At 38.9% G+C, this 16809-nt stretch overlaps 1 protein-coding gene across 6 annotated transcripts in view; it reads left to right on the top strand.

Annotated features, from left to right (window-relative positions):
• Positions 1–1242: 1242 nt before the first annotated feature.
• Positions 1243–16809, top strand: part of LOC124160620 — a 52399-nt gene continuing 36832 nt past the window's right edge. For 3 of the 6 annotated variants that reach the window (XM_046536562.1, XM_046536546.1, XM_046536555.1), the window contains exon 1: positions 15013–15162. The gene's annotated coding sequence lies outside the window, so the exon portion shown is untranslated. Of the gene's footprint in view, positions 1383–15011; positions 15163–16809 lie in introns of those variants that run through there. The other 3 variants (XM_046536538.1, XM_046536529.1, XM_046536520.1) reach the window with 3 other exon arrangements.

The raw sequence follows: 16809 nt of genomic DNA, 5'->3' as shown, positions 1-16809 counted from the left end.
ATATTGTTGTTGCCTTAGACTTTTGATCTTACTTGGTGGGATCCTCTTGCCTATGATAAGATTTGTTTAGTTCTCCCTCATGTAGTCTGCTCACTTATGCCTCCATTGTATGCTGTATCCCCAAAGTCCACTCACATATGAATCACTAACAATTAGGGATGGACAGATCTAGGATTTTTTTTGGATCCTTGATTTTCGGAGCCAAATCTTTCGGATCGGACATTTTCGAATCCAAATGCATTTTCAAATTCCTGATGTTGAGATTCCCCCGATGATTGTTCAATCTCTTGGGAAGAGTCACTCTATAGTAAGACTGGCACATATGTGTGCCAATCTTATTTTGCCTTTTTTATTCTCCACGGCTGAAATTCTCCTATGCAACCTGTGCAAGAGCTTTCAAACAAAACGGTTCATGAGTAGGACAAGAATCGCATGAGATGGCACGTTCGGAGATAGAACCTTTCCACCCTCACTGAAGCTTTTATTTAAAATTTCGGATCCAGATCCGATGTCTTCTGCGACTTTGGATCCAATGTATCTGATGAAGGGCAATATCCACGGATATTTGGATACGAGGTATCCGATCTGACCATCCCTACTAATAATATAAGCCTAAGGTTTGAGACGAGTACATCTACTGGGGCTGGGAGAACTATAGGATTCACTTCTCCCCTCATAAAATTAAGATTAAATGATTAATTTCACATTTTTGATCAAATGCTTATAATTATAGGTAGAGTCTCTTTAAAATAAATTTCTTAATTCTGCCCTTCCTAGACTCATTGGAATAGCAGGCAAAGGAGTAAAGTCTTGAGTTGAAAAAGTGTGGAAGTGCAGAATAGGTTGGAACCATAAATTCTGTATACTATTAAGTAATATAGACTCTTGTAATATGAACTCTACGGGCGGAACCGTGGTCCTTATAAAAAACGACCATGGGTGGAACCATGGATGTTGCGCGCTGCGCGATTTTGCACTCTTTTTAAAATGATAGCGAGCTGAACTGGGATGATATGTCTTTTTCCTCCGTCTTTTTCATGACGTTCAAACATATTACTGCTGTTTTTGACGTTAAACAATTTTTGGGAAAGATCTCAAAAATATATCAGTTTTATATTGTACAATAATAATAGTTATCATTCATTTGTGTAATGGAGGCCAAGGTTAGGTAACGTTTGAATTGACCGGGCAATGGCTTCGATATCATCATATCATGATATCATTCGATAAACTATCGAATTAATAAGAGCGCGGCTTGGCGCACTGAGTTATATTTGTGTACCGGGATTTATCATCCTCTGAGAAAAGGTAAACAATTAGCTACCGGTTCATGTATTTATTTCTAATTTATCGTCTTATCATCGATTAGACATCATTAAAAGGTGAGTAGTTTGTTTTTATCCGTCTTTGTGGCAATGATGGTAGTAAATCAAGTGTGAAGATAGGGTCAATTTTAATATACCTTTGTTATTTGCTGATATTGAGTGGTAAATATTGGTAGTCGTGGATGTATTAAACCTATGGGTAGATGAAGTTTTATTTTAGCCACGGTGCTGTCCTTTTATCCGAGGAAAATTTGTCGGAAGAATTGTGATGCCCCCATGAAAATGGGCGTTCCCCCGAAATCTATTTTTGATACAATGTTTTTTATCACAGGTCGCGGCGTGTTATTTGAAATCATAGCAAACTTGCGTCTTAGAGTTAGCAAATAGTTATATTTTGTATGGATGGTTCTAATTATTTTTTGAACTCTGGATCTTTATTATAGAGAATAGATTGAGATTTTACATACGATGAGAAGCTTGGCGTACATACTACGAATCTCTAGCCCCGAAGACAATTGGAAAGTAATCATGGCATATGGAGAGTTCTAAACTCAATGTAGCGCTTCGGACGGGTGGGTGTGGGTGTTCTTCTTTGTAAGAAATATTTTTTTGCAAAGCCTTAGAATTTGCAGTACGAAGGTACTTTAGTTTGAAATGTTTTTGTGATGGTGTTACGTATTGTGCATTGCAGAAACGTGAAAAAATACTCATCCCAGGGTCAAGGTAATGCATTTATATCAACCTCAACCACTGTAGTACTCACTGTTGAAAAATTCACTATAAACATTTTACTATCCTTTTATTATGTTGGCGGAATATTTTTATATATGTTTCAGTGGTGTTTCTGAGCATTCTGACTCCGGCGTTATCATTTGCAGATACTACATGCATCATCCCGTAGCTACCATGCCAAATGTCTTCTTCTTTCTTGGGGCCATTTAATTTAGCTTATTCCTAGTCTGGGGTTAGCTTTTTTTATGTCTGAATGTGGTTTCTGAATCTATCACTAGATTGTTGTCGATTTGGAATCGTTGTTGGTCGTCAGGCATGTTCAATTTGTGTCTTCTTCAGCATTGATTTTTCTATAATATTTTGCTAACTACTGTTTTTTTTCTGTACATAGCCTTTCTTCTCTTTCACTTTGTTTCCCTAATCCATATTTTACTGTTATTCTTTGATCTTTACTTTTCCAAGCAACGTTTTTCCAATCTCCCAGAATATATGATATTCTTCAATTTTTACCTGTTACATGTGTTTGGTTAATGATTTATCGCTATTGAATATTGATGCCAGTTCATTTTGAATTCATAGTCTTGGTGGGATTTAGGATCATCCTTCATTGGGACTCAGTACTCTTCCGCAATGATGTTATTACCCCACCAGTTTCATTCAGCACTTCTGTGCCTTTTTCTAGGGGCATGTTCTAAGTTCACCATAATCCATTAGTCTTCTCTCCAGACCTTTGACTCCTCTTTAAGTCCATTTGATTGCCTTGTCAAGCTATTCTGTCCTCTTCCTCCTTCCTTTTCTTCTCCATCCATTTCACTTTCTCTTGTTCCATGATACTCTAACCTTGATTGCTCCAAGCATATTCTCATAAATTTGTTCTTTTAAAACAGTATTCTCTTCCTACAAAGGCTACTGCTGTGCCTGTTTTCTTTTAATAAGATATCCAAATGATTCAGTGATTTTCACCTTAAGTTGTTGGCCATCTTCTGTGCTACTGAGATCGAGGAGTGCCTGGTTACTGGGTCTTGAACTTCATTCACACGTTGTATACATAAAATTTGCCATGTGTGGTTCATGAATCATTCCTTATATTAGGTAACCAACCATCATGTTGAATCACTGAGTTAGTTTTTAATATTGTAAGCAATAATGACCATAATAATGGGAAAACATTTAGAGCTCAAACCATATCACTTCTAAAGATAACTAAGTGGAATGAGGTGGTGTTCTCATGGAAAAAGATCTGGCCATCAAACATTAGGCTGGTGGTCAAGGCTTGAGTGGACCTAGTGTTGTTTTTGTATTTTTGTTGTTTAGAGGACGTATATCTCCAAATAATTAAATCCAACTATGGGCTCCCATATTCATGCTCTTTAATAGGAAAAATTTTATCCATGGATAACTTTTGTGATTACGTCATCAGGCCAAAAAATTATTCTGTCTTTTTAACTTAAAAAAAATTGAGACAAAATGTAACTGCGAAGAGAAAAGGGAGATTATTGCAGAAACAACTGTATAAAATACATAGTTTATTTCACTATGCTGAGGTTCTCATTAGTAGTATCTCAATGCAAGTTCACTTTCCCTTACTGAATCAGAACATATCTTTGCCCAGTACAACGGTTGCTCTCTGTTTGTGTATTTGTGGTCCTCTTTGTCAAATTTTCAGCTTATAATCTTAGTTAATAGTCCCTTCATTCCTTAGATTTAATGTTTTTTGGAATTGGGATCAGGTACTGTTTTTACCAAGTAACTCTGTCTGAAGCTTCTTTAATTATTTAGCCTTTTCCTCTAGAAGGTTGTTTCCATCCCTAGTCCAGTATTTTCTCATCTACTACTTGATTTTACTCTATGTTCCATCTCTCTTGAAGTATTGTTTATTTTTACAAGTCATTAAATATTTTTTATATATTTTTTTAAAACTCGCTTTATTGTTTGTCTTTTTTTTCGGGTCAAATCTCGCAACTCAATTTAAACCTTTTCTTTGTATATGCTGAAATTTATTAAGAGAGACTATCAGGCTCATTGAAAATCCATTGTATTCTTTTTAGTTTGCCAAAAAACCGTTTTTTTTATAAAAATTTATTTTCATTTTGTATTATTTATATTTCATAATTTCTATGCATTATCATATATTTGTCTGGAATTTTTAGATTTAATCTAGAATTAATATCAAGTAAATCCCTATTATTTCTTAATTTTTTATAAAGTTACCAGTACGGGCAGTTAGAAAGCTCTTTGTTCGGCTTTAAATATTTAGTGCCTTAGTAGTTTTCGCCTTTAATTTTTACCATTTGCAGTTTCACTGTAACCCACATTGCACAATTTATAAGTATGCTCTTGTTGGGTTGGTACCCGTCGTGACAAAGATATTTTGCGAAATCACCAGCATTCGCACTATGTCCTACTTTCCTTGTGCCATGAACATTTTCAGAAATTTTTAGTAACTCTACATTAAGTAGTTACTACTATGTCCAGTTGTATGCAGAGAAGCTGAAAGGAAGTTAGGAAAAACTTTCAGAATAACTACTTATTGTAGCAAGATAAGATGTTAGTCATGATGAGGCTTCTTGATTTTAGCTATTTTAAACATAATTTTGCTGTTTACAATTTTTAGGGTTTTTGACTTTGATGACGACTTTTTCCGCAAATTGGAAATGTTTTACAATCATGTTGCTATTCCTTAGATTTCATACTTAATAAGAGAAAAGGGTTTTCAATGAGCCTGACAGTCTCTCTGAATAAATTGCAGCATATACAAAGAAAAGGTTTAAATTGAGTTGCAAGATTTGACCCGAACAAAAAGACAAACAATAAAGCGATTTAAAAAAAAATATATAAAAAATATTTAATGACTTGTAAAAATACACAATACTTCAAGAGAGATGGAACATAGAGGAAAGTCGAGTAGTAGATGAGAAAATACTGGACTAGGGATGGGAACAGCCTTCTAGAGGAAAAGGCTAAATCATTAACAAGCTTCGGACAGAGTTACTTGGTAAAAACAGTACCTGATCCCAATAGAGTATTTTCCTTCATCAAGGAAAACGAAATGCATTGATTGCTATTCGTTGCCCACCATTAGTGTATTCATAATATACAAATTATTTGGTTTTAGAAATTCCAGTTCAAACGAATGACAATGGTCAATTTTAACCTCATTTGAACAAGGCCAGATTGGCGCCCATGCGATTCCACTCCACGTGACGTCACAGGGACCTAGTTTCTACACGAGAGGATAGTTTTACATCGTCTGAGATTACCAATCCATGGATGAGTCACAGAGCTCAGGAAAACATCTCTTAAATCACTTATTAAAACTGTCTAAGATCGTAATGTTTCCTTCGTTTGATAAGGTAGTAATAATCCATATTTAAGCCAAGCGCTACCTGCTAGCAGGGTACTCTGCTACCTACTAGCAGCCTGCGTCGTATCAGCGCTCAAGCCTCGCCTCAAGGTCACCTCACTTGCGGCAGCGGGAACCAGGACGACGTCACACGGACTTTTCCCATCATTCCTACTTAGCCGTCGCGTTATCGCGCGCTTGAAAACTTTCACTTTTCGTTTAATCGCGAAAAATAGATATTGTCATTCGAAAATCTAAGAGCGTGAAATGCGTACTCCAGGAGTAATAATCTTTCGATTTTGGCAATAAAAAAATAATAGGAAACCAACCTATTCCAAAAAACCTTAAATCTCGGGCAAATACTGTTAGTATAGGTTATGTATTTTGTAAAAATTGCTGTTAGTTATTTTTATTTATATCGTTGATGTTGATAATTGTGAACACTTCGCGTAAAGCTCAAGATTAATGAGGATGTAAGTGAGACTCATTATCTCATATGGATTTGAGGGGCATTCTATTCATTATCAATCGTCTCAGTATCTCGGTCTGTTAATTACCTTTTGTTGGCATGCAGTGGACATCGTCGAAGGATACGACATTGAAATTTATCATTCAGTGTTGAGAGCTGAAATGATACCGCTAACTTATCGCTATAGTTTTATTTGAACTGCTCTTCGATGATGTCATTTGCCTCCAGAGTTGGCGAAATGTGCGGTGCGCTTACGAGAAAATACCAATCGCATTTTATTTACTGTGGCTTGATTTCATGGGTGGCGGCTGTGTGGTATTTTCGGGCGGACACCATCCGTCAAGATTGTGGAACAAATGCGTAGGAAGTTTATCTAAGGCATGTATTTTTCGCGATAGCGTTTTCTTTCTGTTTTCACCGAGCCCTAATTACTGATATCTATGTGGTTAGGCCGGTGTCATTTCATGTGTTGATTATGTCATTTAAAACATAAATAACTGGAATTGTTGAAAAACTTGATGGCATTATATACGTGGTGTTTGTAGTGTGTCAAAGGTCACTTTGTACCCATCGAGGAACCCCTGTCTGAATAGCCGAACAAGTCGTGACTGTGTCAATTCTCATTCAAAGCCCACCACGCCCGCATGTAACTTCGCGAGGCGCTTAACTGGGTGTGTGGCGGGGGGAATGAGGACAGTGGACAATCTGTGAACTTGGGAAAGGTTATCATTAAATAATGTGGCGTATGTTTGGAGAGCTTTGTGTGTAGCTCAATTTTAATGTAAGCCTTCATCTATCGAAAAAGGGAATCTCTGTTTCAATCCGTTCGAAAAGAGCGTGCATCAATTTTATCGTTTCTCTCGGAAATAAGAATATGTTTTGGCTCTAAAACCATATCTTCTCCGTCGCACCGATAGGTGTGTTTGGAGGATTTGGATTGTAGCTCAATTTTTTTGAGTTTTTCATCTGTCGAGAGGAAGAATTCCAGCTCCCATCCGTATGTATATAATTTTATCGTTTCTCTCGGAAATATAAATATAGTGCGGCTCTAAAATGGCATGCTCTGTGCTACGCTGATAGAATTCTGTTTTCAATGACTGAAGCATTATATCTCACATTATTTACGCGCCACAGGCGCGTTTCGGCCGTTGCTGTTAACCAAGTTCACTACTACTAGCCATTTTACGGTAATAATAATTATTGTGCGCATATGTTTGTGTTGTGAGTGTAGTGTGTTGTTTTTGATAGCAGATACATAAGCACTAAATTGACGACGTATTAAAAGCAGTGAAAGTCGGAACTGAATATTCTATTTTTACAGTTATTATAACTTGTCCTTTATTTTAAAAAAAATAATGTTATTATTTTTTTCCTTTGCAAGTAGTAACTTTTTTGCATTTTGATTTTTTATATTACAATTCTTTTGATTCTTTTCTCTTTACTTCAACATATATTCTTTTATTTTTATGGTTGACCGTATTCAACAACAGCAATTAATCAATTTGATGAATTCAATATGAAAACCTTAAAACTAGAAGAAGGAAAGGCATAGAATACACCCATAGAAGAGTTGGTGGAAGAGGCAGTGTGTATGTGATTGGAATCGAAGGATCGTAGTCCACGCCTCCGATGTATATATCGTCCGATTCGGTAGCGATTCCCTCTGATATTTGGGAACCTGTCAATAAATCCACTCTGGTCGCCCTTAGTAGTCCTGAACGAATCGTATCGCATCGTTCTTTTCCCCCAGTACAGTTAATGAGATAAGTAGCTGCGGTTGAGCTTGATTTTCCGTCCATGCCTTACAGGCCTGTTGTCAATAACCTAACGGGACAGATGGAACCCCCATACACATGATGCCGTGATAACGACTGTTTGATGTCAGTCATGCGAGTAGCGAGTTGCCTTTTTGTGAGGCTCACAAAAAGATTTTTGTGGCATGATTTTGAATTGTGTGTTATTGTTGTCTTAAGTTGCAAATCACACCCAGGATTCTGGCGTTTTTTCTCTGACCGAAGGCCGAACATCTTTGTCTGGTTTTTGTGGCGTATGTGCTTTCACAAATATTTGTCTGTATAGGGGAGCTGTCAGTGGCGTGGGAGAAGTAGCTCACATGGTGCTTGCGTTCGTGCACATCGTGTTCACTTTTCTTGTTGTGGAAGCCATCCTCCCTTCCGACTGTCTCCGTTGACAATGGACCCGCATGGGTTGGAAGTATATCCTCTAGGGTGTTTCTTGCTGACAGGAACTGGTCGACATTTCTTCCCTCGTGTGGTGTTATGTGCTATATTTGGTCTCATCATCCGTATTTGAAGATAGAGCCACGGTTTTATGGGTCGAAATTAATCTATAAGCCAGCATTTATCTGTAATTAATGTCGAAATTGGCTGTTTCCAAACATTGAATTATGGCCCAGTAGATTACTCATTTCTTTGGTCGCCATCCATTTTTAAGGAAATAAAATTTTATTCTCTAAGATATACCCACGAAAGGCTGAGGCTGGGAGAATTCTCGGGACAACCGCGTTATTATTTTTATCAGTATGATTTGAAGTCGCTTTCTAGCCAACCTATAGCTTTTTGAAAAGTCTCGCGTTTTTCCTGTAATTGTTTTTCTGTTTATTTTTAGTGTACAGAATCGATTCTAGGCTATATCAGTATTTGCGCATGTATTGTACTAGTTGCCGAAAATTTTCAATTTAATTGAATTTTAATAATGAGCTAATCAAGTTACTACTGGAAACTACATTTTCTCGACGTATTCTATTCTTTTATCCATTTGCCAATATTGTGTTGAAATTGTTACGTTATCTCCTAGCATGGGATCAAATGGAATGACCGAAATGGAGAGTGGGTCCCTAGAGGTCAAACGGATAATTTTCGTTCATGAAGAAGACTGCTCCAGATGCAACGTGTCCCCTGATGTACATTAAAGGAGGAAATTCGGTCTTATCTTCCGAATAAGAAGGAGCCTTCTATCTAGTCGTCTTCTCTGTTTTTGAACGTATCTCTTAAAATGTAAGAGGATACGCTCCCAATTCCTACGACTAACAGGGTGGTTTCCTATAATTTTTTTATTGCCTAAATCGAAAGATTATTACTCCTGGAGTACGAATTTCACACTTTTAGATTTTTATATGACGATATCTATTTTTCGCGATTAAATGAAAAGTGAAAGTTTTCAAGCCCGCGAAAACGCGACGGGTAAGTATGAATGCCGGGAAAACTCCCTTGTGACGTCGTTCTGGTTCCCGCTGCCGCAAGTGAGGTGACCTTGGGGCGAGGCTTGGGCGCTGATACGACGCAGGATGATACCGGGTAGCTGAGTGCCCTGCTAGCTGGTAGCGCTTGGCTTAAATAAGGATTATTATTCCCCTATCAAACGAAGGAAACTTTCCGAACTTAGGTATTTTTAATGTGTGATGAGATGTTTCCCTGAGCTCTGTGCCTCATGCATGCATTGGTAATCTCAGACGATGTAAAACTCCTATCTACTCGTATAGAAACTAGGTCCCTGTGACGTCACATGGAGCGGCATCGCATGGGCGCCAATCTGGCCTTTTTCCAATGAGGATAAAAATTGACCATTGCCATTCGTCTGAACCGGTATTTCTAAAATAAAATACTTTTTATATTATGAATACACTAATTGTGGGTTAAGAATCGCTATCAATTCCTTTCGTTTTCTTTGATGAAGGAAACTACCCTATTCTATTTTAATATTACTTACCACTGAAAATAACCCCTTTCGTTTAATTAATTTATGTTTGTTATGCGCTTCCACTTGTTTTTATGCTATTGAAATCCGATTTTGACGCGCGATATAATAGAGTTTTGTGATTTTAAAACGCTTTTTATCCTTGAAGTTTATCTGTATCGTTAAGAAGTTCGAAGTGAACAGTTTTCACATGCAATTTTCTCGAGAAAGTACAAATTTCCTTGGAATATTCTGATAAAAATTACGAAACTCTATCCAATAATTGCTGGCTGGTGTAAGGTGAAGAGATCGCGGTTTCTTGCGTAACACAGACGCTGCTCCACCCGCAGTAGGGAAATTTGGTTCTCTAGACTTTTCCTCGACTATTTATTTCTCAGTAACACAAATGTGGCTGCATCGAAAGCTCAGGTTGCTAATAATTTCGAAATAATTCATTTTGAAAGGCAATAAGGAAAGTAAATATTTTTCGAGAAAATGAATAGTTCGCTGAGTATTTTACTATAGAAGTAATGGGCGTGCCTACTCTTTCTCATTCGCCAATGTAGTTTTCTCTAAGTTGAGATAACTTAGAATGATGAACTCATTCAGCTTGTAAGGAAATTGTTAAGGTGATTTTTCTGGCATGGGTTTTCTGAATATTTAATTTTAGCAGAGGTTCGTCTCTCAACGCTTTAACAGTCACCGACGTAGTTTTGTTTAATCTAGGATATCTCTAAATTTTGATCTTTTCGTTTAAGGCGCAATAGCGAAAATAAGTATGCAGACATTAGTTCGTCTAATATTTAATTCTTGTAATGGATCGTGTGTCTGTGCTTTAATAGTTGCCGTTATATTTTTCCCAGGTGCATCATTGAGGCAATTTTTCAAAAAGCATAATATCATGCCATTTATTACCCAGCTAATGACGCCAACGTCGTATGGCAGGATTGACACCATGGGTTATGAAACCTCTACAGTGAGGGAGTCTGTTGGGCGCGTTGGGAGAATGGAGAAGATGGAGAACGACACAAATAATCAGTAATTGTCAATGGATGGTTATGGAACTTAATAAGCTCGTTGGGTGTGTTTCCTGCTCTAGATTTGGATATTCATTAGCATCATTGCAGTGGGCGAATGAATGCATCTCTTAACCTACGCGCTCGATCTCCTGTCGCGGCGGTGTCCTATTTTAGTGGGGCTGTGGCTGCTTGCTCGATGTCACAGAGGGGAACGTAAAAACCTTGGGCAAGTTTAACGATGTGCCTTTCGAATGTGAGTGGCTGTTGTCTTTCGCTGGGGATGAATTAGTGATACCGTGGAGTTTGTCGGGGTTATTGGGCCAGGCCTTGGGGGCCCATCCTCGACTTGCGCGTCTGACGAGCCACGAGAGACACTTCCGGTATACGCCTTTGTTCGTTCCCCTAGGGTATTTTAGTGGGAAAACTCTCCTGGTTCCCTCTTTTATGGTGAGAATTTTCGTTCCTTCCGAGATTGAGTTGTGCCCAGGAAACCAGTAGGTTACTTTTTATGATACAAAATAATTTTCCGCGTAGATCATTTTGCCCTCTTCTAGGTTTTGAAATTTCTATTTTTGGTAAATTAACATTATTCGAGCTTGTTATCAATTGGCCTTTCTCATCAGGATCGGAAAATGTTTCCCATCGTGTTTTATGGTGCTTTAGAAAATATCGCCTTAAAGTGGGGTCATAATGCTTGATTGACATGGCTTCAATCCCCTCTCTTTTCCCTTAAGAGCCTCGCTTTTTTCAGCGTGCGGTGGCTGGCATTCCAAGGTTTGAATCTTAGAGAATTTTATTTTTAGTATTTAGGAATATTGAAGTGTATTTCTTTGACATTTTGTTTGTCGTGTATCTCCGTGAAAGAAGAATGTTTCTATCTCCTTGTAAGTTTTGAAATCGAAGGTTTTAGAAACCTAGAGAATACCCATTCTCCCCTTTGGTGGCTATTTTAGGCGACTCTGGAGGGAATTGCCGCCGCTTTAAAGAGCTGCGTCTACTTTCTTTCTCGTCGCCGCGAAATGCATTTCCTGTGGTGAAAAATAGTTTGATGCCAAAGAAGACTAAGTTGAAAGCGACAGTTTAGGTGAATGTAACAGTTACTTCCGGGTGAGTTGGTGCATGAGAGAATCATTGAAAACTTTTCAAACATCGCGGCCCGTTTATTTTTCAATTATTAATCAGCGCACCTGTCGACTCGCGACCTTGAGGTGCGAATGCGTCATGACTGCTGATGTCACTGAGATGTGATGACTTATCGCGCCTATATCTACTTGTAACTTTTCAGTGGCGTGAACACCGTGAGCTTCATCACCGTAATTCTGTGCTTGGTTGTCAAGTTTTTTTTTTCAAAATAGGAATTAAACGTTGAACTACGGGTGTGCTTGTCGTTGGTATCTAGTTCGCCCAATTTAGTATTACCGTAATACCACAAGCAAGGCGGAAGTGACTAGTTATTCGTTTGTTGCCTTTTCAGAGTGCCTTTACTTTAATAAATTGTTTTTGTTAGTTATTTTCTGATTCTTTGGGATTTATTCTAAGCTTTTGATTGATATTTTATCCCTATTAGCGGTAGAACTAAACTCAAGGGAGCACAGTTTTCTTGTAATTTATGCAACCCCTTTCATAGGTATTTTATATTGCATTTCAGAAGGCTAAGTTATATTAACAAAATTTTCACGTGTTTGCGACAGTGTTTCCTTTAATTTATTAGATTTATCGAGGTTAAAAAACAGTAAAGCGGCAGGATAAAATCATTGTCGAATTTTAAAAATTTTAAAACCACGATGAAAATGTTTGAAAAATAATCTTCCGTGTAAAAATTAATTAGAAAATATTTTGCCTGAATTTGCCTGTTCAAATTCAGGGCTCATTACAACCAATATGAATTAGACCTAAATTTTATTTGATCATCAATGAATTTTGATTGGTGATCAGATCGATAATCGGTATTAACATCGGTCAGCTTTAAGGTTGGTGAGGAGTCTTCAGTCAACAGTCGAGCGTCCTGCGTGGCGGACGGGGATTGTTCATTTTAGGAGACTACTCATAAAATTGTTGATCTGTTAAGAGAGAATTACTCAGTCAGGGGCGCAGCTAGGATTGAGGCTAGATTGGGGTTTAGGCGTAACTAGACCTGAGGTGTGTGGTATACCCGCCAGGATAAGCGGGAGGTGCGGGGGCCCTCCCCCAGAAATTATTTAAGATAAATGGCTCAAAATTGTGAGTTTTATGGCTTTCTGAGGGGTATTTTATTAATCCTTACACTCTTCTAAAAGTAAATTAATCACACTAAGTAAAATGGATGAAACTTAAGTTTCTCTCAGCTCTGGGGGGGGGGGGGTTATCCCCCATAACCCCACCTTCGCTGCGCCACTGTACTCAGTAGCTACCGCGATTCTTCATACTACCAATGTATTACTATAGTTGCCCTTATTAAATTTTCTGTACATATTTCCTGTCGTCCTGGCTCTCGATATGATTTTATTTACGATATGACTTCTCTGCTTCTTTAAGAGTCTCATAGTTTAGGTATCTAGGCGAATTCTGTATTTGCAGTGAGATTTAATGAGCTGGATTGATTCCCAGATATTAAATCCAGAAGGGCGTCTGACCTATATTATGGATTGGCCCGGGCATTCCTGTACTGTCGGGTCGAAATCGCCTTGCCCGGGGGCTTTAACGGTTGGAAACTTCCCCTACCTCCCACCCTCAATGATGAGGGGCAACTTCCGTGTTGGTTGTTGAAAACAAGCATTTTTTACGCCCACTTGAACTATATATTTTGAAATTGAATCATACATTTTATGCCTAAAAATTTCACTTTAGATGTTTTGATGTGGATGTCGCTGAATTTCTGTTAGTGCGATCTAAATTTATGAAGAATTATTTTTTTTCGGCACCATTTTTCCACGTGACTGTCATAGATGTATTAATGGAAATTGCAATTTTTTAAGCGCAATCACAGTACCATTTTCATGGTACATGGATAGTATGTGTATGGATAATATGATCTGCACGCGTCATGTGGAGTTACAGTTTTGGTCCTCCAGAAGTTTTACGTTAATAGTTCGGTTTACCCATTTTATGAGTCCTGTCGCCTATAAGGTTCTTCTCTCTCCGACGTATACCGCGAACCTATTCTTAATGGTGTAAACAATCCGAATATTCAATTTATCCGAAATAAAATGACATTTAACTTTAACAAAACGGAAGTTCGGAGTAGCAAGTTGACTGGGCTATACTCTCCTCTTGTCCGAACAAGTTTTCCTTTGGTCCTGGCTGAGCGCCGCATGCATTAGAAGTACTAGCGGTGGTCGCTGAATGTCGTGTCCGGCATACTCGATGACCCTTCACCATTTATGGAATCTTGATCGAGGTGCGATGATCACTTCAGCCCCGTGATTCATTTCTTTAACGGACGATGCGTAAGCTTTCGTGGGCGCTTTGGCGGAAGCGATGATCCAATCCGTCCCTCTTTCCTGCTCGTTTCCAAGGAACAAATCGGCCGAATTAAGGCCGTCTGGGTCGAGTCTCCGTGTAAATTCGCGGTGTCGGTTTAAAATTCACGTCGCGCGTCGGCCGTGATTGGCAGCATCCTCTGCCTACCTCTCCCACTTGCTTGCACTTTTAAAAGGTGTCACTGGACTTTCATGTATACATATGTACAGGGGTGCTTTCAGGGGGGTTGAGAAGGATGTAAGTATTCCAAAGTCACGGTTGCTCCCGGAAAATTGAGGTTCTCATTGAAGTTTATTTTTTTAAACAATATTGTAACCAATGATAAAGTTTTGTTTATTTATCATGGTATACATTTTATTTAATGATGACTGATGCGATTAATGGCTACGCTGCTGCTGACGTGTGTAACGTTTAGGAATACATATATTTGTGGGTAAAGCGATGGTATTCGCTGGAAAATCGATCTTTTCGGCGCATAACTCGGGGAATTGAGCGTATCCATTGGGTTATCGAACCAAATACAAGGCCTTGTCCGAAGTTAGTGTAGTTTTTTTCCCTCTCTCTCTCTCTCCCTCCTCCGTCGGTGTGTTTCAATCTTTCCCATCATCCGCCGTTGGAACTGGTCGCGCTCCCTCTCCATCGGCAGGAGGACCAACCCTCCTCCCCCTCCGCCTTCAGCCCGCAAGCATCGTTTCCCCCACCTCCGTCCCCATCGACCCACTCCCCCTTCCCCCCCGGATCCGGGGACAGGCCGCGACCTCACCATAGCCCGTGATGATGATGGCACGGATGCCCCCTCCCTCCGCCCGCGGTACGCCCCTACCTCCGTGCCGGCACGCCGTGATGTCCCCACTCCCGGGTGCATCTGGGTTCGATGCCCGCCCGTTTTCTCGTTCCCTTCACTACCCCTCATCCCTCCCGCGGAGAGGGAGAGTAAAGTTGTTTGTGACCTCTATACGCGCGCGTTCTCCCAGTCAGTCGTTTCTCCGTGCCACGGTCGGATGGAGTGAGAGCGGATCACTTGCGCCGACTTGCTCTTACGTCTCGTGCGCTGTCACTTGAGAGACATCGGTTTCGGTCCTAGAGGATTGAGTGAGGACTTCGTCACGAGACTCCGGGGTGGGTTGTGACATTTGATGCTGTGGAGCACGTTGGATGTGTTTTGTTGTGTTTTTTTTTCTTCTTGGTTTATAAGATTGGGGATGGAAATGAACCTCTTTGTTGACAGTTTTTTTCGCGCGTGTTTATAAGTTTTTTTTGCCAGTTTTTTTTCTGCCTTCGTAAGACGGCACGTGATGTTTGTCCGCTGTCGCTGCGCGAGTTGTGAAAGTGACTCATTGCATTTATGTGCAGTGAACAGAAAGTGGTGAATTCACTTCCTTGGTATTCAGTGAAGGGATTAAATCTCCTCCTGGCCTTGCGTTCGTATTCTTGTGGAGCAAATTACTTACGCGGAACGCGCTCAGCTTATAATCTCGACTTTTTTTTGTAAACGTACTCATTATTATCCCCGATTGTGCGAATGTGCACCAAGAATATTTTAGTTTTTTTTTCCTAGAGAAATTTCTTTTTCATAGAGATACTGGGGATTTTTTTCGAAACTTAGCGATTAATTGCGGGCACAATAAATTGCAAACTTTTTTTTTTGTATTTCTTAGTTATAGGATTAGTTTATTTCTGAGTGATGAAAGTTGATATATGCTTAATAGTTTCAGTTTTAACATCCTGTTGGAGATTTAACAAGAAAAGAGGATTTTCGCTCCTTTTGTTTTGATTGCTTTTTGACACGATAGCTTTTCGTTCCTGTCACAATTCCTTCCCAATATTTGGCACCATTTTTATCTTTATTTAAATCACTCGGACAGTAATTTAAATTAACTGTAGCAAAAAATTTAATGATAAAAACTCTTAGTTGACGCCATAAATTTTTATTTTCATATATGTCTTCATTCATCAATTTCATCTCAGTTGTTATTGCCTAGTGTTCACGTTATTCGTGTTATTTTTTGGCTCGACTCACATCTTCGCCTCGCTGCTTGAAGTGATTACATAGTGTAGCTAGAAAAACTTGATATATTCCTCATGATGTATTATCAAACAGGTAGATACTTATTACTAAACTAGAGTTAATTAATTAACTTTAGTTTTTGTTCCTCTATTTTTTTGAAGTCTGAAGCCTTTTTTCAGTCGGCGTATACATTTAAAGTAGACATAAAAAACGTAGTTAGCTCGTTTTTCACTCTTTCAAAATAGGCTGTCTTTCTATTAAGTGTACGATATTTCGGCGCATAAAACAAATTGATGGTAGTTATAGCCTTTTAATTGCTTCCCATTACCGAAACTGTCGTAATTGGTCTTTATGTCATAGTTTTATATCGCTTAAACTTCCAACGACGACTGTGAGACCTTTTGCCCGATACCTCTTTCAACATCCTTTTCGCAGCAATTCGTGTGTGAGCCAATAACGTCATTTTTTTCCTCCTTTTTATATTTTCGTTGAGCGTGTACTTTTTTCTCGACATTCCTTCATGCTTATGCCAATTGAATTTCACCCCGGCTTCGCGGGAAACGGCGTCGTATTCGACCCATTCTAACACATGTTCACACGTTGTTGGCATTTAAGGGATTCACGTGGGGTGTTAATGTGACAGAATGTGTAGTGTTTTGGCGGTAAAATTTCGCGTTGTTATACTATTACGCATTCTTTTCGCTTGGGTGTTAATTTATGGCCCGTCACCTACATCATTCTGTGGTATTCGTATGTAT

The sequence above is a fragment of the Ischnura elegans genome, chromosome 1, assembly GCF_921293095.1.
Source record: "Ischnura elegans chromosome 1, ioIscEleg1.1, whole genome shotgun sequence".
Taxonomy (NCBI): Eukaryota; Metazoa; Arthropoda; class Insecta; order Odonata; family Coenagrionidae; genus Ischnura; species Ischnura elegans.
This window is presented reverse-complemented; position numbering and strand designations above follow the sequence as displayed.